Source organism: Schistocerca cancellata, chromosome 3, assembly GCF_023864275.1.
Source record: "Schistocerca cancellata isolate TAMUIC-IGC-003103 chromosome 3, iqSchCanc2.1, whole genome shotgun sequence".
Taxonomy (NCBI): domain Eukaryota; kingdom Metazoa; phylum Arthropoda; class Insecta; order Orthoptera; family Acrididae; genus Schistocerca; species Schistocerca cancellata.
This window is the reverse complement of record NC_064628.1, coordinates 629,437,903-629,463,068: the sequence shown is the minus strand read 5'-3', so window position 1 is coordinate 629,463,068 and position 25,166 is coordinate 629,437,903. Positions and strand designations below refer to the sequence as shown.

Sequence of the window (25,166 nt, the reverse complement as noted above, 5' to 3'; positions counted from 1 at the left end):
TTTGCCGTTGCCTTCCTCCGACCGTAATGGGGATGAATGATGATGATGAAGACGACACAACAACACCCAGTCATCTCGAGACAGGAAAAATCCCTGACCCCGCCGGGAATCGAACCCGGGACCCCATGCTCGGGAAGCGAGAACGCTACCGCGAGACCACGAGGGGCGGACTGTTGAGGTATAATCAAATGATTTTAAAAAATATTTTTTTGGTGCAGTAAACAGATTCCGTCAGTATTATTGGAATAGAAATGATAGAAAATAAACACGGTTCGTGGTATTACATAAATAATTTTATTTGCTTTATGACTAAATATTTAATTATTTTCGATACAGTCACAATTATCTTTACAGACGGCAGTTTTTGTCTGTCTCAGGGGGGACCACCTTCAGATCAAAAACAGAAATTTAATGTTCACTATAATTTGAGATATAACATGTAAGATACGTTTAATGTCAGAAGATAAGGAAATAATAAAATTCTCTCACCCAGTTTTTGCACAGGAAGGCCATGCCTTCTCAACAACATACAACGTGTTCTGCCACATTTTATGCAGCAGAAATAGAATAATAATCCATCTGCTATAAACATCAAGTGGTAGTTCCAAAAGCGGCAAAGGTACATTACGTGTGTTGACGCAACAGTGTAAAACAAATGTAAATGTTAGGTATAAAAGTCATTACTTAGTTATTAAACTGACACACAGCTGGTTAGGTTTACAAGCGAAAAGGAACCGTCCTGTGGTGTATCTTGGCAAATTCTGCGTCAGTAATTTACTATTTTTTTGATAATATCGTAACAAGAAAAAAAATATTTCTGTCTATATGTTAACTAGAAATTTTGGATAGAATGTTTACTTTCTACATTTTGACGAAATAGTTTAACTCACGTAAAGAATTTTTATTGTTTTTGTAACCACTACCAGATGTAGATCGTGGCTAGTGTTTCTTTTATTTTATTATCGATACTAGTATACCTTTTATTTTAATGAGAACGCATAGTGCTCCTGTGCAGCAACTGAATAGAGAATTTCCTTATCTACTTGTTTCATAATACTAAATGTATTTTTCTTGCGACTCACTAATTATATAGTTTTAATTTTAATTTTTAAATCCGAAGATGGCCTTTTGAAATGGCCAAAAGCAGCCATCAGTAAAAATAATTGTGACTGTGTCGGAAAATAATAATAATTTAATTATGTCAGTAATCGTGGTCTCTTTCAGACTATGAATTAAAACCACCTTTCCAGTACGTATTCGGCAGTCAGGTATCACCATATCTTGATCTCATTTAATTACGTTGCTGTCTTGCTACCGTGTTTACATCCGCCTGTTGTCACACGAAGCCCAGCCATTGAGCTGTCATAAACAATAGCGGACATTTTTCACAGCCACAACAGCATTACTGCTGGCAACAACATTCTATGGGCGTTACTCTTCTCAGCGGGATAAACAGTTCATTATACACTAGCTCTCTACATCGACCATCGCGTTGTTAAAGATTATAAAAGCGCTTAATTTTTCACCAGTGGATTTTAATACTCTCTGCTCCGTATAGAAAGTTGCTCTCACGTTTGACCAAAAAATGTGATTATTTTAAACCCACTCGTCCTTACGTCTGCATTTTGATTCTAGAAAAAACAACATTAGGTAAGAAAATTTGTGTCGAAAGTGCTTACTAGCTTTTCTAATGGCCGTCGCTCCTATGGGGCTGCAACATCAAAACCTTAAGATTTGGGGTTAGGTGAAGGACTATTTTCTGCGCGGCCGTGTGGATAATTTGGACCGTCTTAAATCTCTGAAGGCAATGGAAAATTTACTACCTCACTTCTTACGACTTTTGAGATCTTACAAATTTTTGTAGAAATATTGTCAACTGTATGTTACGTCTACAAGTATACTCCCGCATAAATCTATTCATCTAACCTTGGTCGTCCTACACTCCTTTTTGTTTGTGCCTTATAATAGTAATATTTTTTTGGAAATGTGTTATTCATTATGATTATATATTCTTTTCTGTTATGTTTATCATTGGCTATTTTGTCAGACATTTTAGAAGTTCTTAATTTTCCGTTACATCATCACATCTTTCCTGGTCGCGTCTTATAATTCCGTTATGTGTCACAGAAAGCACAATATGGATGTGTTCCTGCGCCTTTGATTTTGTTAGTACAGCTATTCATTCACAAACACTAAAGTTGCTATCGGCACTTGTAGCATATTTCTCAAAGATCGTTTCAAATGTTCTCTTCGTTGTGTCATTTATAGTGATTTTTTCCGTTTTACGAGTATGTTATTCGTCTGTTTCATGTAGTTGAATGACGTTACAACACAGTTTAAACTGGTAACATGTACGAAAGTTTTAACAATTATAATTTTGAGTTACTGATGTCCTTTCATGCAGAATCTACTTCTTTCAGTTAGAAATTTCTAGGACATATCTCGATAGTTTCTAGTTATGAAACACTGCATGCTGCAAACTGCGTGTCTTCAAAATGTTCAAATGCGTGTGAAATCTTATGGGACTTAACTGCTAAGATCATCAGTTCCTAAGCTTGCACACTACTTAACCTAAATTATCCTAAGGACAAACACACACACCCATGCCCGAGGGAGGACTCGAACCTCCGCCGGGACCAGCCGCACAGTCCATGACTGCAGCGTCTAGACCGCTCGGCTAATCCCGCGTGGCTGCGTGTCTTCAGCCTCATCAGATGCACATAATGTTTGAATGCTGAAGCAGGAAACTGTGAACTGTTACTGTTGTAAAAGTACAAGAATCAATAATGAATGAAATACGGCATTAAGATACCGTCAAATGATCTTTAAAAAGCCCAAATAAATTCTAGCGGTATGAAAACGATGTTCGTGGCACCATATTTAATGTCCAGTCCCGGGTGAGACAGAAACTGAAATTGACGGTAGCAAAATAAAAGTATAAATGCTTAACTATGTTTTCAAATGTTCCTTTAAAAAGGAAAACGTAGGAGAAAAGCCCCAATTTAATCCTCGTCCCACTAAAAAGGTGAGTGAAATAAGTGTTAGTGTCAGTGGTGATGAGAAGCAATTGATATTGTTAAATCTGAAAAAGCTCCAGGGCCTATCAGAGTCTACACTGAATTTGGGACTGAGTTATCCCCTCCCACCAGCCATAGACTGCACACAGCGGTCAGTGATTTTCAAACAGAGCGCTTCGTGGTGTTACAAACATAAAATCTAAACAGCCTACTTACATAAAATATATCAAATGCACACGCTTATTGATACACTGTTGGTCAAAAGCAAGAATTGTCCTCACAGTGCATAAAGACAGTCCTGATCATTCGTCATAGTAGTACAAAGGCTGAGCACTAACAGAAAATGCACATGGAAGTAGTGGATTTCCATGCAGTCTTGAACCAGTAGTGTTGTCCTTCCAACGGAAAGACAGTGCTAATTCTTGACTTGAAGACAGGTTAACAGAGCAAACCCACAGCAGATGGAGTCACTGCGCTGTGTGCAGTCTGTGGCTAGTTGACATTGTTGGAATATTCAGTAGTGTAGTGCTGGGCAGTTGGATGTGAACAGCGCGTAGCGTTGTGCAGTTGGAGGTGAGCCGCCAGCAGTGGTGGATGTGGAGAGAGAGTTGCCAGAGTTTTGAGGGGTTGCTATAAGCGGACGATCTGGACGTGTGTCCGCCAGAAAAAGGAAATTTGTAAAGATGGTTGTCATGCATTGATAGATATATATGATGACTTTTGAACATTATTAAGGTAAATACATTGTTTGTTCTCTATCAAAATCTTTCATTTGCTAACTATGCCTATCAGTAGTTAGTGCCTTCAGTAGTTAAAATATTTTATTTGGTTGGCATTATTGGCGCTCGCTGTATTGCAGTAGTTCGAGTAACGAAGGTTTTTGTTTGGTAAGTGGTTCATGAAAGGTATAGGTTATTAATCAGGGCCATTCTTTTGTAGGGATTATTGAAAGTCACATTGCGTTGCGCTAAAAATACTGTGTGACAGTTTAGTGATGATCAGAATAAGTAAAGAGAAAACTGTGTGAGTACCGTACGTTGAGTTTTTCTCAGCTGTTTGAAAATGAAATAACGTAGAAGTTTGTCAGCACAGTCATTCATAATTTTTTAAGGGGATGTTTCGGTATGTGAAATTTATCTATTTTCAGATTTTTTTTTTGCTTTACTTGTACTCTGAAATCTTGCTTCTTGCCAAATTTTATGATTCTATGTTAACAGGCAGTACCCTACAGGGTTTCATGAGTGAGTTTGCGAGTATCAAAATATGAGAGATCAATGACCGAGTCTTTTGGTTGCGTTGACTTAGAAACTTAAAACCTTTGCACCACCAAGGGGCGGTAGACCTTAGCATGTGACATAAATGTGAACTTAAGACGGGTACCCGTCCTGGAGAAAAATGATTCTTAATAGTCGGACAGACAACAAAGCGGTCGCATAAGGGTTCCTTTTTGACAGACTGAAGCACGGAACTCTAAAAATGAGCAAGGGTTTTTGAGAATTCGGAAAAGAATACGAAGAGCGATCTGTCCAATGGATAGGTATCGACCCTAGCTTATCGAATAAGTAGTGTAATTCATGGCAGATTAGTAGAAGAAATAGCAAAACTATTATTGGATCATATGAAACGTCTGCTGACTGATACACAATTAAAATTCGACAATGTTGTTCTAGCAAGATTGCGCTCCAACCAACACAGCAACAGTCACTGTGATGCAAATGAGTCACTGTTGAAGCTTCCTGACACACTAAAACTGTGTGTCGGTTCGAGATTCGAACCCGGAATATCGCATTTCGCAGGCAGCAACAGAGTTTTCCAGGTACGACTCACGACCCGAAATCACTGCTTCTGTTGTTCCAGTGGCTCTCTCTTACTTTTCAAAACTCCACCGAAGCTCTCCTGCAGACTCTGCTGGACTGACTCTCCTTGGTTGAAAGACACTTGTAGAAATGGCTTAGCCATCGCTCAGGGGTCGTTTACGGAACAAATTTTTCACTCTGCCATAGAGTGGATGCTGTATAGAAACTACATTTTTTATTATTGTTACACTGGAGAGTTTAGTTGGTTCTGAGTGGCTGGTTCATCCTTTTTACTCCAACGATGAAGCAGCCACAGCTATCTGCTGTACTATTTCAATCCATTCTACTGCTTCTTTCCTTTTTATTGTAATTTTAGGACAAAAGTGTGATTTTCGTATCTCTCTCTCTCTCTCTCTCTCTCTCTCTCTCTCTCTCTCTCTTTTTCTCTCTAAGTTTAATGAAATTTCTCTTGTTGAAAAATGACAACGAGCGATCTGTTCTATCTGACTGGAAACAAAAAATGGTTCAAATGGCTCTAAGCGCTATGGGTCTTAACATCTGAGGTCATCAGTCCCCCAGACTTAGAACTACTTAAACCTAACTAACCTAAGGACATCACGCACATCCATGTCCGAGGCAGGATTAGAACCTGCGACCGTAGCAGCAGCGCGGTTCCGGACTGAAGCGCTTAGAACCGCTCGGCCACAGCGGTCGGCTACTGGAAACATTCCAGAGCGAAGATCAAATAAATACTTACTTATTTTCGACAGTGGGTTTCGTTGTGATTTGCTGTCATCTTCTGGCTTTCGAAAATTATTGTTACAAAAGTATTGATTTTTAGTTGGAACGCCATGCCAAGTTGTCATGTTGGACAAAATTTTGCACATTATGCAAAGGTTTGTCAGAAATAAAACGGTTCAAATAAAAAAAACACCTTGTGTCCCTGGTCATGTCCATATATGTAGCGCACACGCATGATTGTAAGGTCTTAAAAAACACTGTACACAGTAAAATGTACAACAGCACATCTGTTAAACAATATGCTGTTGTACAGTTTACTGTGTATTTTTTAAGACTTGATAATCATATGTTAAATACATGTGCTGTACACTTTACTGTGTAATGGTTTTTTTAAGACTTCATAATAATTTGTTTGAAAGAGAGAGAGAGTTTGAAAGAGAAGGTGGCAGGGGTAAAATACAGGGAGCGAAAGGCTATTTACAGTTTGTACAGAAACCAGATGGCAGTTATAAGAATCGAGGGTCATGAAAGGGAAGCAGTGGTTGGGAAAGGAGTAAGACAGGGTTGTAGCCTCTCTCCGATGTTATTCAATCTGTATATTGAGCAAGCAGTAAAGGAAACAAAAGAAAAATTCGGAGTAGGTATTAAAATTCATGGAGAAGAAGTAAAAACTTTGAGGTTCGCCGATGACATTGTAATTCTGTCAGAGACAGCAAAGGACTTGGAAGAGCAGTTGAACGGAATGGACAGTGTCTTGAAAGGAGGATATAAGATGAACATCAACAAAAGCAAAACAAGGATAATGGAATGTAGTCAAATTAAGTCGGGTGATGCTGAGGGAATTAGATTAGGAAATGAGACACTTAAAGTAGTAAAGGAGTTTTGCTATTTAGGGAGTAAAATAACCGATGATGGTCGAAGTAGAGAGGATATAAAATGTAGACTGGCAATGGCAAGGAAAGCGTTTCTCAAGAAGAGGAATTTGTTAATATCGAGTATAGATTTAAGTGTCAGGAAGTCGTTTCTGAAAGTATTTGTATGGAGTGTAGCCATGTATGGAAGTGAAACATGGACGATAACTAGTTTGGACAAGAAGAGAATAGAAGCTTTCGAAATGTGGTGCTACAGAAGAATGCTGAAGATAAGGTGGGTAGATCACGTAACTAATGAGGAGGTATTGAATAGGATTGGGGAGAAGAGAAGTTTGTGGCACAACTTGACTAGAAGAAGGGATCGGTTGGTAGGACATGTTTTGAGGCATCAAAGGATCACAAATTTAGCATTGGAGGGCAGTGTGGAGGGTAAAAATCGTAGAGGGAGACCAAGAGATGAATACACTAAGCAGATTCAGAAGGATGTAGGTTGCAGTAGATACTGGGAGACGAAGAAGCTTGCACAGGATAGAGTATCATGGAGAGCTGCATCAAACCAGTCTCAGGACTGAAGACCACAACAACAACAACAATAATTTGTTAAATACATGTGCTATTGTACATATTACTGTGTATTGTATTTTATAAGCCTTGATAATCAACTGTTAAATACATGTGCTACTATAGTACATTTTACAGTGCATTCTTTTTTTCAAGACTTGTCAGTCATGTGTGAGCGCTGTATATATGGACGTGGCCACGTGCACAAGGTATTTTTGATTGCAAAAGTTTGACTGGCGTACTCTTTTCAAACTCTAAAGGTGGCAGGGGTAAAATACAGGGAGCGAAAGGCCATTTACAATTTGTAAAGAAATCAGAAGGCAGTTATAAGAGTCGAGGGGCATGAAAGGGAAGCAGTGGTTGGGAAGGGAGTGAGACAGGGTTGTAGCCTATACCGGATGTTATTCAATCTGTATATTGAGTAAGGAGTAAAGGAAAAAAAAAGATAAATATGAAGTAGGAATTAAAGTCCAGGGAGAAGAAATAAAAACTCTGCGGTTTGTCGATGATATTGTAATTCTGTCAGAGACAGCAAAGGACTTGGAAGAGCAGTTGAACGGAATGGACAGTGCCTTGAAAGGAGGATATGAGGCGAACATCGACAAAAGCAAAACGAAGATAATGGAATGTAGTCGAATTAAATCGGGTGATGCTGAGGGACTTAGATTAGGAAATGAGACTCTTAAAGTAGTAAATGAGTTTTGCTATTTGGGGAGCAAAATAACTGATGATGGCCGAAGTAGGGAGGATATAAAATGTAGACTGGCAATGGTAAGAAAAGTGTTTCTGAAGAAGAGAAATCTGTTCACATCGAGTATAGATTTAAGTGTCAGGAAGTCGTTTCTGAAAGTATTTGTATGGAGTGTTGCCTTGTATGGAAGTGAAACAAGGACGATAAACAGATTAGACAAGAAAAGAACAGGAAGCTTTTGAAATGTGATGCTACAGAACAATGCTGAAGATTAGATGGGTAGATCACATAACTAATGACGAGGTACTGAACAGAATTGGTAGGAAGAGAAATTTGTAGTACAATCTGACTAGAAGAAGGGATCGGTTGGTAGGACACATTCTAAAGCATCAAGGGATCACCAGTTTGGCACTAGAGGGAAACGTGCGGAGTAGAAATCGTAGAGAGAGACCAAGAGATGAATACAGTAAGCAGATTCAGAATGATGTAATTTGCAGTTGTTACTCGGAGAAGATGAGGCTTGCACGGGATAGAGTAGCATGGAGTGCTGCATCAAACTAGTCTTTGGACTGAAGACCACAACAACAACAACAACAACAACAACAACAAAAACGGAAGTTTTATTTCTGACAAACCTTTGCATAAAGTGCTACATTTTGTCCATTAATATGTCAACTTGGCATGAGTTTCCAACTCAAAATCAACACGTTTCTTAACAATAATTTTTGAAGACTAGACGATGACAGCAAAGCATCTCGAAACCGACTTACTCCGTAGGTTGTGTGTGGGTTTGTCTGTCTGTGTGTGTGTGTGTGTGTGTGTTAGGGCATTTTTACTTTTCAGTCGCAGTTGAATTTTTATTATTCTATCATTTTTATCTACACTCGTTTCACAAAGCTTTAATACAAACGCTAAGACCTTGACGTCATTGGGACCAAATTAACACACTATAATCATCATCATCATTTTGCTGAACATTTCTGCATTTCCTTCTTCCATAGATCAGTTGAAGTTGCACTTCGATTACCAACCAATACTTCGCATTTACCTTTATTATACGGTTATTTGCGACTCCAATTTCTGTAAATATCCAACTTAGTGATGTCTATCATTCCATACATGAACTACCGACTGTCATAGCCTTTGTTGCAATATCTAATGACTCACAGAACTTTGAACACACAAGATAATTTCGCACAATGTTCGATTCTATGGGAAAGATTGTGCCTCACGAACGTCATGTAATGCAGGACTGGAAGAGGATCAGCTCGGTAGTAATACCATCGATGTTCATTGTTGTAGATCTAGATTTCAGAAAATATTGAAGGTATGTAAAACATTCTCGGTTTCCTTGCCGCGTCAATGCGGGATAAAATCTCGAGCTTTCGACGATAGCCTCCATCGTCATCGTCAGGAGCAATTTGACTGTCAGTTGCTCCTGTCGATGACGATGAGGATCTTATCCGGAATTGACGTGGCAAGAAAACCGAGAATGTTTTGCATATCAGTGCCGTCGCGAAAGACTTCGTTCTCAAATATTGTAGGTACCATCAGTGCGTTATAGTTAGTCACGTAGTCTCAACATAATCATAAAGACACATGTTCCAGTCTAACTTAAGCAAGTACAAGCATTAGTTGGACAATATGTGTCGTAGTAATTACGTTGGATCTATACGACTACCTATAACGCAATGATGATGGTTGCACTTTTAAATGAAATCTAGATCTGCAATAAAAAAGACACATTATATTACCGACGATGCTGACCTGTCTGTCCTGAATTCCTCAATACTTCAATCGGGATGCTGAGAGTAGTAGTTCGGTTGGTTTTCTTGAAGTTCCGGAAATTGTTAATGAATTGAATGTTCCATCACGAAGGACGTATTCAATATACACAAAAGTTTAAACAGAGCGAAAAAGCAATTCATTTCATTCGAATCAATAAAACATATTATTGGTTTTCATTTTTGTTTCATAAATTTCCTGTGACGACTGATTTCCATGAAACTTGTGGAGCCAAAAACAAATATTGTAACATGGTCAGTAATGAGAGCGTAAAGAAGAAAACAAACACTATAACTTAGGCACAGAAAAGTACGCAACGTCCCTGCATTTAGTTTGCTAGGGTGAGAGATACCTCATTCTCCCACAGTGGACAGACTGCAGTAAACCGCGAAACGGTTGTTTGCCGTATCAATTCACTGCACGTGTACTGCCATTTGCCCGCTTTAGGATTAATGGAACAGTATTTCCTTCGGCGGCACTGAAAATGGAAATACCGGAGTATTTTGGACTACACTGAAAGACTATCTCGGTAAATGTGTCTGACTGAGCCCAAAAATAGCTGCCACAACAGTCTGCCACTGCGCTGCTTCTGTAAATAGTTCCCCGGCGAAGGAATGTCGGAGTTGCTTCCATTATGCAGTCTTCACAAGACAGACCTAAGACGTTGGCCATACGTTTGATAAAAGGAAGCAGCATATTTCATATTTCTGTTTTTAAGTGAACTCGACGTTGGGGTAACTGTGTTAGCTAAACAGCCACTTAAATTTCATAATTATAAATATTTCTCATACCTGAACCGATCTTAAATGTATTGTATTGCAGCGATATAGTCTTTCTGTTTACAGTGTCCACGTTCCTAAATGTGCTAAAACTAAAGACCCGAAAAACAACACACTTGGCTAAAATCTAATTCTCGAAGGAAGTCCAATGGGTGTACCTGTTTATCGTATACTGCATATCATCGTAATCATCGCGAGATCATAAACATGTGGATACCACGCACTGCCTAATAGATTCACTACATTGTGCAGCCTTCTCTAGCTAAATTGCAGAGCAGGGACAGGGCGCAATATTATGTGGAGGGGGGGGGGGGGTTGCAGGAAGGAAAAGAAAGGGAAAGGAACTTAGGCGGAATAACTGGCGACGAGTGAAAATGTGTGCCGCGTCGGGACTCGAACGCAGGATCTCCTGCTTAATAGTCAATTGCGTTAACCACTGCACCACCCGGACACAGCGCTTATCGCAATTTCGCAGACTATCTCGGCATTCTCCCTGTCCGACTCACACTCCCATCTAGCTCTACCTATCCGTAGTCCCCTCCATGCCTCCATGCTAGCTAATTTTAGATTCCCGCTGGAGGTGGAACGTAGATGTGCATGCACGCTGAAGGTCGTGGATTCATTGCCCATCGAGGCGAATCGGTTACATATGAATGTGTGGAGTCTTTTCATTTGGACATGTCCGGAAGAATAGATATCACGCATTCACATACACTGAACCGCCAAAGAAACAGGTATATGCGTGTGTATTCACATACAGAGATATGCAAACAGGCAGATTACGGCGCAGCGGTCGGCAACGCCTATCTAAGACACGTGGCTGGCGCAGTCGTTAGGTCGGTTACTGCTGCTGCAGTGGCAGGTTATCGAGATTTAAGAGAGTTTGAACATGGTGTTATAGTCGGCGCACGAGCGATGGAACACGCCGTCTCCGAGGTAGTCATGAAGTGGGGGTTATCCCGTACGACCATTTCACGAGTGTACCGTGAATATTACGAAACTGGTAAAACATCAAATCTCCTACATCGCAGCAGCCGGAAAAAAAGACCCTACAAGAAAGGGACCAACGAAGACTGAAGTGGATCTTTCAACGTGCCAGAGTTTGAACCATTCAACGAAGCGACATGGGCTTTCGGAGCCGAAGGCCCACTCGTGTACCCTTGATGACTATACGACACAAAGCTTTACGCCTTGCCTGGGCCCGTCAACACCGATATTCGACTGTTGAAGACTGGAAATATGTTGCCTGGTCGGACGACTCGCTTCAAATTGTATCGAGCGGATGGACGTGAACGGCATGAGGCAACCTCATGAACCAATGGACCCTGCTGGTGCAAGCTCTGTCTGTAATGGTGTGCGGCGTGTGGAGTCGGAGTGATACGGGACTCACGTCTAGATACGACTCTGAATTGGTGAAACCTACGTATGCATCCTGTCTAATCACCTGCATCCATTCATGTCCACTGTGCATTCCGACGGACTTGGGCAACTCCAGCAGGACAATGTCACACCTAACACGTCCACTATTGCTACAGAGTAGCTCCAGGAACACTCTTCTGAATTTAAGCACATCCGCTAACCACCAAACTCCCCATACATGAACATTATCCAGCATATCTGGGATGCCTTGCAACGTTCTGTTCAGAAGAGATCTCCACCCCCTCGTACTCTTACGGATTTATGGACAACCCTGCAGGATCCATGGAGTCAATCCCATCCATCACTACTTCAGACATTAATCTAGTCCATGCCACGTCGTGTTGCTGCACATCTGCGTGCTCGGGGGGTCCTACACGATATTAGGTAGGTGTACCAATTTCTTTGTCTCTTCAGTGTATAACAGTGCACAGTGATGATAACAGAGGTGTCAGTTTTCCTCAGATGTGAAGTTTCACACTACTATGACCCATTGTCAAAAGTGCTGAAAGTAATACAGACCATACCTCCATACTAGCTCAATAAGGGCCAGGCAGCAACCACATGAAGCTAGCGAAAATCTTACCGAGTTGGTTGTGAGCGTGAGAAGTGTGAGCACGGGAACTGTCCAGTTGAAATAACATGTCTCCCTGACGTCTCAAGGCATCATCAGAATAGGGTGGATAAATTCTGTGGATCTTGACTGTTAACGTTCCGTCAACAAAAATCAGTCATTAATGGTCACTGTAGCTTGAGGCACCCCAAACCATCATACTTGAAAATAGTTCTGCCTATAGCACTTAGGTAACTGAAATTCCGCTGTTCCACACTGCATCCCAAAAAGTCATCACTGACGCTGTGACATAACCTGATATCATCAAAAGTAAATTTTGTGCTACTTTTTCATCGATTATTGTCTTTCACTGCACAAATGAAGGCAACCCGCAATGATGGGATACGAGAGGAAAGACTGCTGAGTGACACAGTTGCCCGTACCTTGTCTTTCAGTAAACGCATTGTGGCAATGCGGGTGCAACTTTGGCTGCCTGAGTCACCGCACAGTCACCAACGGCGCCTTTTCTGGGCGTTCCCCGAACGATAAAGTTTTTAATAACGCCACGAAGTACTTAGTTCTCCATTACATCTACATACATACTCCGCAAGCCAGCTTTAGGTGCTTGGTAGAGGGTACCCTGTACCACTACTAGTCATTTTCTTTCCTATTCCGCTCGCAAACAGAGAGCGAGGAAAAATGACTGTGTCTATGCCTCCGTATAGTCCCTAATTCCTCGTATCTTCGTGGTCCTTGCGAAAATGTATGTTAGCGGCAATAGAACCACTCTGCAGTCAGTTTCAAAAGCCGGTTCTCTAAATTTTCTTAATAATGTTCCTCGAAAAGAACGTCGCCTTCCCTTCAGGTATTCGAATTGCGTTCCCGAAGCATCTCTGTAATACTCCCGTGTTGTTCGAACCTACCTGTGGTAGATCTGGCAGCCAGCCTTGAATTGGTTCGATGTCTTCCTTTAATCCGAACCTAGTCATCCACGTCAACCCAAGTTTTTGTGCGTTTAGAGCTAGCTGCCATTCATCACACCACCGAGGAATCTTGTCTAATTCATCTTTTATCCACCTACAGTCGCTCAGCCTCGACACCTTCCCCTGCACCCTAGCGTCATTAGCAAACAACTGCTTATTGCTGCCCATATATATATATCACTCTTCCTTGCGGCACCTCTCACGATATCCTTGTCTCTGATGAACACTCGCTTTCGAGGACAATGTTCTCGCTTCTACTGCTTAAGAAGCCTTCGAACCATCCGTATATCGGGAACCTATTCTGTATTCTTGTACTTTCGTTACCAGACTGCAGTGGGGCAACGTGTGAAATGCCTTTTCATGTCTATCGCTGTATTGTAGACGCTTGTCTTTCAGTGTTCGGCTCAAACACATAAACTGCTTTCGATAACGACATCCTGTGATTGTTTCCGTCGGTTTCAGTATCTTCTAAAACCGTCTTTCGTCTACTGCCACGCCGGTCTTCGACGTCAAAATCATCGTTCTTGAAGCGTTGAAACCATTCTCTGGTCGTTCTTCTACTAATAGGTGCCACACCATGGGCCTCAGCCGAAGATTTCTTCATGTTAAAGCAGATAATTAAAACTTTTCGCAGATGATGAGAACTGGGCCCGTTCATTCGAGAATAACTTTTGATTCATTCACAAATCGACTAAAAGTTTTGACTGCTTTATCTTAAAAAATACCTAAGCTTGTAGTACGACATTCAAATGGTTCAACTGGCTCTGAGCACCATGGGACTTAACATCCGAGATCATCAGTCCCCTAGACTTACAACTACTTTAACCTAACCAACCTAAGGACATCACACACATCCATGCCCGAGGCAGGATTCGAACCTGTGGCCGTAGCAGCAGCGCGGTTCCGGACTGAAGCGCCTACAATCGTTCGGCCGCAGCGGTCAGCAGTACGACATTACCACCTGCACAACCACTTAACGCTAATTTTTTTCTATGTGTTTTTCCAGTAGATTTGTTAATTTTTACTGTAGAGAAGAGTTGATAGAGAAAAGTTAAAATTTAATGGCACTGGTACTTGTATTTTGTTTCATACTGAATGTTACTTATCAAACGAGGGGCGTTCAATAATTAATGCAACACTTGTTTCCTGAAAGCAGGTCGGTTTTATTCAGGATTCCAATACGCCATGTTATTCTCCACTCCTCTGGCTGCAAAACGCTATTTTTCAATATAATCTCCGTTCAATGCGACGGGCTTGTGCACCCTGCGTCTTGGTGCATCAGTCACCTCCCCATCATCCACGTGCTGCTTCCTGCTGTGTGCATCCTTCATTGGGCCAAACAAATGGAAGTCGGAAGGTGCGAGATCCGGGATATTGGGTGCATGAGGAAGGACAGTCCAAGGAAGTTTTGCGAGCTCCTGTCGGGTGCTTAGAGTCATGTGAGGCCTTGCTTGTCATGGAGAGGGAGAAGTTCGTCTCAATTCTTATGGCGTCCAACAAGGTGAAATCGTTTCTACAATTTCCTGGGAGCTGATTGTTGTACCATGAGGCAGGACATCAAACGAAACAACCTCTTCAGAGTCCCAGAAGACCGTCCTCATTACTTTACCAGCTGAGGGTTGAGGGAAGTTTTTTTTTCGGAGTGGTGATGGTGTGGCGCTAATCCGTGGATTTCCATTTTGTTTCCTGTTCGAAGTGGTAAACCCATATTTTATCATCTGTGACGATGTTCGACCAAGAATGGTCGCCGTCACCATCGTGACGCACAAGGAACCCCACACAGATAATCCTTCGTTGCTCTTTATGGTCTTCTGCTAAGGGGCGAGGAATCCAGCGAGCAACCTTTGAGTACCCCAACTGGTGGACGAGTGTGTCAGCACTACCAAAAAAGACATCCACTTGTGTAGAGGGGTGTTCGATGTTGATGGTTCAAATGGCTCTGAGCACTATGGGACTCAACTGCTGAGGTCATTAGTCCCCTAGAACTTAGAACTAGTTAAACCTAACTAACCTAAGGACATCACAAACATCCATGCCCGAGGCAGGATTCGAACCTGCGACCGTAGCGGTCTTGCGGTTCCAGACTGCAGCGCCTTTAACCGCACGGCCACTTCGGCCGGCGTTCGATGTTGATCCGTTGATCACTTCAAATGAGAGTTCCCGCACATTATAACGTTACTTTGCGGACAGGCGTGTCAATTAGCATCATATTAATTAAAATGGGGGATAAATAGACTTTATTTTGGAAGAATTAAAAAGGGGAAAGTAATACGAAACTTCAATAACTGTACAGTATTACTAAGAAGCAATATAATGAAAAGTAATAAAAAGCAAAGTAGCAAAGACCAAGCGGGACAGAGAGATATAGGGGCGCGTTTGTTTTTTAATACATACAATATAACATGTAACACATTATTGAGCTCTCTACCTTCAGTTATCGCGATCGGGCTAGTCGATGAAAAAGTGGTACGTGACTGCGAAATTCGTTAAGGAGATTATTTAAAGACTCTTCAAGCACGTTTAAAATACATTACGTGTGACGATTCTGACAACATAATTCGAACTTTGTGTTAGCTGGGAAAAATACTCTTAGGAAACTACTATGGTTGTGGAACCCACGAAAGTTGTACGCAACGGAAAGCTATAGTTTACGTAATTCTGCATTTTATAAAATTGTGAAACGCGTGTGCGCGGAACATTAAGAGAATCTTATCCTTGGACGGTTGCGGGAGTAACTGATACAAACAACGCGCCAGCACAAAAATAGTTCGCTTACTAACTACCAGATATTGATTAACGGGGACCTAAAATACTAAAAACAGTGCATACACCGTTAAATTGAACCCTGCGTGTGGAAGAGAATCACATCTAACATTTCGAGAGCGAAGAATAGACATTTAAGTGCCGAATTGATAGCCTGGGTCGTGTCGATATTTGGACATTATTTAACACGCGTTATTCAGAACACGATATCGACCATTTTAATACTGAAAAGAAGGATGGGATCATCACCCCCAATCCCCATTCATATTTCATATTTAGTAAGTGAAAAGAAATGTGTTAATAAACAAACTAGATTTCAATTTTATCCACGATTTTGGCTTCATTACGTAGTCTTGACTACATGATAAACAGTATCTGTGGAAGTTGTATACAACGTATCGTCATAATATTTAGCCAACCAATATTGTGGGACACAAAAAAATGTAAATGCAAGAAATTGTTCTTACAGCGGATATATAGTGTGAGTGCGACGAACTATATTGAGAAACTGAATATCCATTACGTACTTGCATGTTTATCTGCGAAAATGGTCCTTGTCGCTACAGCAGCATAGAGTTCGAATAGAATCGCTGGAACATTGCAAACCATTCAGATTAATCGAACATCTAAATACGCATAATGCTGGTACCAACAGGATGTGTTCTTTCTCCTCACTCCCGTGGCAGTAATTGAATTAAGAGTCAGCCGGGAATAACATTTAAATCAATTGACGACCATTGAGCTAGCGTCAAGAATTTTCAAACATCCACTGCTATGTATGAAGGTGAGTGACATCACGAATGCTGACGTCGATCGAGGGGTGTCGTCGTGATCGTATTGAATGGCACTGAGCGGTCACAACATTCCAGTATTGCAGTAGTCGCAGCTGTGTATGGCAGACCAGCATGCCGGAGATCAGACAGGTGTGCATGGTCTTGTTGCAGTGATGACTTACAGCGGTTCTGCCAGCTGCCATTGTGGGTGGTCTTGCAGTTACGATCACGAAACATGTGCGGAACGCATATAGCACGGTAAAAAACAGTGCTATGTGAGCAGACGATCTGTCTTCAACGTCTCACCTGAAGACCAGGTGAAATATCGCGCTTGCTAGTAAACGACTATCGGTTGCACTCCATAAACATCATTGTGTAGCCAGTACGATGAAGAAAACTGATGATTCGCACCTTATAGTTCTCAAACGTGCCTGCCATAAAACCAGCACGAGGTTCCAGGCTCATTTCAGTGGCGCCACACGCAGACGGGCCAGATGGCAGCATCGCACTGTACTCGGGTGATCTATTAGCAGAGAGAGAAGTTACGGAGGGGAGAGGGGTGCCGACGACGCAGACGCCTTCCGGGAATTAGGGCGAAAATATTTCCGCTCGTCTCGTCTGGCGGGGCTCCGTAATTCACCGCCCCTGGGGAGTTAATCCGGCGGCTTTATCGCCGCTGCTTGGCGACGTGACGACCGTAAACGCGGGCCACCCCTCTCCTTTCCGTGCCTCGGCTCACGGCTTTACGGCCGCTTCCTCGGCAATGGCTCCCCACCACACACACTGCTGAGACAGCCCGCTAATCCACATGGCGCACTCTTCGCACCTGCTCTCACTACCGACTCAGCAGCCAGCCGTCGGAAGCAGTGGTCTGGCGCTGGAGCGAGGGAAGGCGATTCAGTTCCTTGTGGCGAAGGACGCTTTTCTGTTCGGGATCTGACAGGCATAGGGAATGGTAATTCTCTATTCCCGTCTACGTCTACACCATCAACACTGATATGTGGTGTCTGTTCTGTTGGATAGGTTCGACAGAACAACAGATACTACACACACACACACACACACACACACACACACACGTTATGTATATATAGATACCTACACTGAAGCGCCAAAGAAACTGGTATAGACACTCGTATTCGAATAAAGAGATATACAAACAGACAGAATACGGCACGGCGGTCGGCAACTTCTATATAAGACAACAGGTCTCTGCCACAGTTGTGTTATGGGTAACTGCTGCTAGCAATGAAGAGGAGATATTCCCGTACGACCATTTCAGGAGTGTACCGTAAATATCAATAATCTGGTAATAGATCAAATCTCCGACATCGCTGCGGCTGGAAAAAGATCCTGCATAAACGGGACCAACGACGGCTGAAGGGAATAAACTTGATAGAAGTGCAACCCTTCCGCAAATTGCTGCAGATTTCAACTCTGGGCCATCAACAAATGCCAGCGTGCAAACCATTCAATGAAACATCATCTAATTGGGTTTTCGGAGCTGAAGGCTCACTCGCGTACTTTTGATAATTGCACTACACAAAGCCTTACACCTCACCTGGGCCTGTCAACACTGACATTGGACTGTAGATGACTGGAAACATGTTGCCTGATCAGACGAATCTCGTGTACAGGTATGGGGACAGCCTCATGAACCCATGGACCCTGCATATATATATATATATATAGACTGTTCAATCTGGTGGAGGCTCTGTAATGGTGCGGGGCGTGTGTGGTTGGAGTAAGATGGGGCCCCTGATACGTCTAGATACCACTATGTCAGGTGAAACGTACGTGAGCATTCTGTCTGATCCATTCATGTCCATTGTTCATTCTGTCGGACTTGCGCAATTCCAGCAGGACACTGCGACACATGTCTAGAATGGCTACAGATTGGCGCCAGGAACACTCTTCTGAGTTTAAACACTTCCGTTGGCCACTAAACTCCCTACATGAACATAATTGAGCCTGTCTGGGATGTCTTGCAATGTGATATTCAGAAGAAATCTGCATCTCCTCGTACTCTTACGGATTTATGGATTTATGGACAGCCCTGAAGGATTCATGGTGTCAATTCCCTATAGCATTACTTCAGACATCAGTCGAGTCCATGCCATATCGTGTTGTGGCACTTTTGCGAGTGCGTGCTCGCGGGGGTCCTACACAATATTAGGCAGGCGTACCATTTTCTCTGGCTCTTCTATAAGTGTGTATGACAGAACTGATCTCCCCCCCCCCCCCCACACACACACATGCACACGCACACATTATATAGATGGGCTGTATCTCAAATGAATGTTGAAAATGAGGGGTCTGATAGAGTGGGTCATAACATGCATATTTCACATAGCAACACATGTCCATATCCCTTAGTGTACGGCGGTCGGTGTCGTTGAACAGCATCCGACTCAACCAACAGGGTGGGAACTTAGCATGCCAACTGTGAAATCTTATCAAGACTGAATGAATATTTGTGTACATTTTCTCATATATTACTTAATTACAGCTTATTGTCAATATTCTTTACCATGTCATTAGCATACGAGGGCTACATTTTTTCAAGGTCTGCTGTGTCACGAAATTAAAATCACAGCGAAAACCTGATGAACGTTTCTCGAGATCTGCTGTGCAGTGTCTCTAGTATGCCTGTGGATCGCGTCTAGTCGCGCTTTTCAGTTCTGAGCGCACACTGATCACATAAAGGTGCCAATAACAAGTGTGAAGTGCATGCTGTTATTCGATTTCTTCATACTGAGGGGTTCTGCCTGATGTCATGCAGCCCACATAACGGAACTGTAATGCGTTACAACAGTATGGGGAAATCGTGCAGGAACTTCGTAGCACGATGTACAGATGTCCGTTAAACACGTGGTAAGGAAAGGAAGCGAGTGTCAACCGATGATCTTGTTCAGCGAGTAGATCAGGCGATTGGAGGAAATGAGGCATTGCCTTCTTCGTGTCAATGCTGCAGATGTTGCAAATAAAACATTTTTGATTTTTTCCCATAGGATCTTTAAAGAAAGAGAAGTAGCCCTCATACATTATGGATAGCAAGGTTCAACACACTTCGCTAGGGCACGCCAAGACTAATGAATGGTAAAGGCTCTAGCATTTGACGCTGTACGTGAATAACTGCAACGTATTGCGCATACGTAGAAAAAGAAAGATACTACTGAACAATTACGCAATTGATCAGAAACTGCTAGAAAGAGTTATCTACAGTGAAATATCTAGAAGTAACTACCCAGGGCGACCTTAAGTAGAATGACCACATAAAATTAACAGTACGAAAAGCAGATGCCAGACTGGGATTCTTAAGCAGAAACTTGAGGTAATGTAACAAATCCACGAAAGAAGTGGCTTATAAGGCGCTTGTTCACTGGTTCTTAAATATTGTTCATCAGTCTGGGGATACTTGCCCTGTAGGACTGATAGAAGAGGTAGAGAAGGTCCAACGAAGAGCGACGCATTTCGGCACCGGCTCCTTTAGTCGTCGCGAGAGCGTTGAAGAGGTGTTTAACAAATTCCATTGGCATGTGTTACAAGAGTGGCGTTGCGCTTCACGAAGAGATTTACTACGGTACCGTATCGAAATTTCAAGAGAGCATTTTGCGGGATAACGTATTACTTATGGTCTTTCCTTCGTGTGGTGTCATATTTTTTGAAAGAAATTCGGGCCGTTTCATTGTTAGTTGTTCATTTATTTTACACGATCATGATTTCGGCATTTGCACCCATTCATAAGAGCCTGTTGAAGTGGCCTGTCCGTGACATGTCATCGTCGGAATACATATTTCTGGTCTTATAGATTAGTTGTCGCATTACAAGATACGAGTACATATGGAAAATACATAATATGGCTGCACACAGTGAGAAACCATTAACACAAAGTATGGCGTATTTCACAGTTAATACATCACTGTGACAATTCATCACTTATGTTCATCAACTGACGGCACGAGGATGCACAAGTCAATGGAAACCAAAGGCAAAGGAAACCACTACGTTAAAGGCACGTAACGTGTATCCACAGGACATGTGGCCTGTAACCGGGGAAGTGCCATGATGATCCCTCCACTGGCAAAAAATTCCAGACGAATCCCCCCTTCGGATCTCCGGGAGGGGACTGCCGAGGGGGAGGTGACTATGAGAAAAAGATTGAATAACTAACGAAAGGATAACGTACTACGAATTTGGACGTGAAATGTCAGAAGTTTGAACGAAGTAGGGAAGCTTAAAAATCTAAAAAAGGAAATTCAAAGGCCCGATCTAGATATAGTGGGAGTTAGTGAGGTGAAATGGAAAGAAGGCAAGGATTTCTGGTCAGCTGAGTATAGGGTGATACCAACATTAGCAAAATATGGTATAACTGGAGTAGGATTCGTTTTTAATAGGAATGTAAGGAAGAGAGTGAGTTACTGTGAGCGATTGAGCGATATGACTTTTCTTAGCAGAATCGACAGGAAACCAACACCGACAACAATAGTTCACGTATACATGCTGACGTGAAAAGAAGATGAAGGAATAGAGAAAACATCTGTGGATGTTCAACGGCTAATTCAGTACATAAAGAGAGATGAAAACCTAATGGTCATGGGGGTCTGGGATGCAATTGTAGGGGAAGTAGTAGAAGAAAGGGTTACGAGAGACTATGGACTTGGTGGTAGGAATGAGAGAGGAGGAAGACTAATAGAGTTCTGCAATACATTTCAGACAGTAATAGTGAATACTCTGTTCAAAAATCAGAAGAGGGATGTGTACAGCTGGAAAAGGCCTGAGATACGGTAAAATTTTAGATAGATTACTTCATGGTCAATTAGAGAACGGGATTCATATTTTGGATTGTAAGGCATATCCAGGAGCAAATACAGACTCAGAACACACTTTTGCAATGAGGAAGAGGAGGCTGAAAATTAAAGAAACTAGACAGGAAGAAACAATGTGTAAGAAGTGAGATACAGAAACACTTAGGAAAGAACAGATACGCTTGATGTTCTGTGAGGATATAGATACAGCGATTAAGAATAGCCCACCAGCCAGTTCAGATGAAGAGGAATGGACATCTACAAAACTGGCAATCACAGAACTTGGAAAGAAAACTATAGGTGCAAGGAAGATACCGAGGAAACTATGAGTAACAGAAGTTATACTTCAGCTGATCGACGAAAGAAGGAAGTGCTGAAGTTTTCAAGGAATTTCAGGAAAACAGGAATATAAGTAATTTAGGAACAAAATAGTAAGTTCAAGGAAGCTAAGGCAAAATTGCGTCATAAAAAATGTGAATAAAGTGAAGAGGAAACAAGTGTCGGAAGGACGGACTCAGCATTTACAGAAGTCAAACCAATCTTCGGCGTAATTAAAAGCAAGGGCAGTAACATTAAGAACGCTAAGGGAGTTCAACTGTTAAATGCACAAGAGAGAGCAGGTAAGTGGAAAGTGTGCACTGAAGGTCTCTACTACTGGGAAGATTGTCTGATGGCGTAAAAGAAGATGAAACAGGAGTCGATAGTAAGAGATATGGGATCCAGTATTAGCGTCAGAATTTAAAAGTGGTTTTGAAGACTTAAGGTGAAATAAGGCAGAAGGGACAGATGACATTCCACTGGAATTTCTAAAATCATTGGAGAAAGTAGCAATAAAATTTCTCTTCACGTTCGTGTATAATACGTATGAGCCTGGCGGTATACCCTAAGACTTTCGGAAAAATATCATCGATACAATTCCGAATACAGCAAGAGCCAACAAATGTTGGAATTATCGCACAATCAGCTTAACAGCTCATCCATCCAAGTTGCTGACGCAGATAATATACAGAATGGAAAACACAATCTATTAGTTGACGGTCACTTTGGCTTTAGGAAACGTAAAGGCACCAAAGAGGTGTTCCGACGTTGCTGTTGATAATGTAAGCGAGACTGAAGACAAATCGAGACACTTTCACTTCATTTGTCGCCATGGTAAAAGCGTTCGATTCAAATGGCTCTAAGTACTACGGGACTTAACATCTGAGGTCATCAGTCCCCTAGGCTTAGAACTACTTAAACTAAAGTAACCTAAGGACATCACACACATCCATGCCCGAGGCAGGATTCGAACCTGCGACCGTATCAGCAGCACGGTTCCGGACTGAAGCGCCTAGAACCGCTCGGCCACAGGGGCCGGCTGGAGCGTTCGACAATGTAAAATAGTGAAAGATGTTCGAAACTGTGAGAAAAGTAGGGATACCCTATAGGGAAAGATGAGTAATATACAACACGCAGGAGAACCAAGAGGGAACAATGAGACTGGAAGACCCTGACAGGAGTGCTCGGATGTAAGGCAGAGAAGCAATGACGGAAATAAAAGAAAGGTTCAAAAGAGGAATTAAAAATGAGAGTGAAAGAATATCAACGATAAGATCCGCCGGTGACATTGCTAATCCTCAGTGAAAGTGAAGTAGAATTACAGGATGTGTTGAACAGTGTGAACAGTTTAATGATTCAGAATATGGATAGAGCGAAGAAAGACGAAAGTAATGAGAAGTAGCAAAAACTTAGATCCGAATTGGGAATCACGAAGTAGACGAAGTTAAGGAATTCTGCTACCTAGGCAGCAAAATAACCCACAACGAACGGAGCAAGGAGGACATAAAACGCAGACTAATAATGGCAAAAAGGGCATTCCTGGCCAACGGATGTCTGCTAGTGTCAAACATAGGCCTCAGTTTGAGGAAGAAATTCCAGAGAATGTACGTTTGGAGCACAGCATTGTATGGTAGTGATAAAAGGATCGTGGGAAAACTGGAACAGAAGAGAATAGAAGCCTATGAGATATGGTGCAACAGAGGAATGTTGAAGATTGGGTGGTTCGATAAGCAACGAATGAGGAGGTTCTGCGCAATATCGGCGAGGAAAGGAAGGCGTGAAAAACACTGACAAGAAGAAGGGGCATGATGGTAGAGCATGTGTTACGACATCACCAAATAACTTCCATGTCATTAGAGGGAGCTGTAGAGAGTACAAAGTGCAGAGGCAGAGGGAATTGCAAATAAATGAGGACGTAGTTGTAATTGCTGTTCTGAAATGGAATGTTTGGCACAGGAGGGGAATTCGTGGCGGGCCGCATCTAACCAGTGTACATCAAATTGTGCACACTCTAGTACTGCGACGCCGCGATATCAAGTTCCCGACGGCAGCTGCGATTTTACAGGCGTCTTACTGCAGGGAACAAATAGATAATCGATAAGAAGACATTATTTTCAACGCAGAGTCATCAGACACCAGCACGGTGCGGCATCGTCGCCAAATTATCTTGGAAACCTGCAACCACGTGACGTGCAGCCAAAGCAGATGTTTTTTCAAACGGACTGTTGCGTAGGATCTGTCTCTGAATTGCGACACTTGTGCTTATGTGGTTTCTGCTTAAAATATAACGTTGCTCCACATGTGATATATCCTAGATAGACAATGCTCTTTTGAATTGTAGCGACAGTAACAATATACATATCTGGTTTTTGCTCCGTATCCATCCTGCAGTTTTTCTTTTAATTTGTAAAATAATAATCACACATCCTTCCATTTATTCAATGAATTTGACGCGTGTCACAGATTCACGTAGGAAGTAGTTTAAATTGTGAATTGGATAGATTTGCAAAGTACCATTATACGGCGTGTACGGTAATTTATGATAAATGTGCTTTGCTCTGATTGATCGAGAAATACAGCAAGTGCTGCGTTCAAATCTGACAACTGTTCTACATGTGTTTGTTTACAGTATTATGCTAGTTATATGGGTTGGACGCGTCAGTGTATTTCGGGTGACTGAGTGTATTTCTGGGTTATGCATATTTATCATTCGACAACATTCGTTGCATATTGGTGCTCCTATATACTTACGTGCACTGTACGTAACGTCAGGAAGTGATGGTTATATAATTTTCTGGATTCTGAGATTATCGGCTTGGGTGCAGATACTGGACGAGTATAAGAGTACAGCTTTATTGATTTTGATTATGATAGAAAATTTAATTTTATTCTTTTAACCTCAGAATCTCACACGTGCAATTAATCATTCTTGATTAACAAACTCAAGTTCATTCAGTGTTACATAACGACACTCGCCCTTCATGCCACCATGTGACTAAGCGGTCATATTTTAAATCTAGATCAGCCGTCCCGTTGTTTTATATGCTCCCTTCAGCACGATGATAACTATTCCGCGATGCTCCAACAGATTATTCACTGACTTGCCCTTTTCTAGTAACGGTTTCATTAACTATTTTCTTCGCTTATCCTTTATAGGATCTCTTAATTTCGATCATTATGCGGCCACCTTATTATTTAAATTTTTTAAAATAACAATACATTTTGATTCCTTCTTGTTTATCGCTTCCTGTGTTTTCGTGGTCCATACTTTGCTTCCATTCAGTGCTGTGCTCAAGACGATCAGATTAAA

At 41.9% G+C, this 25,166-nt stretch overlaps 1 protein-coding gene across 2 annotated transcripts in view; it reads right to left on the bottom strand.

Annotated features, from left to right (window-relative positions):
• The window catches only part of LOC126175555 (slit homolog 2 protein), a 632,187-nt gene that overhangs the window by 179,488 nt on the left and 427,533 nt on the right, over window positions 1-25,166 (bottom strand). The window lies entirely within an intron of this gene.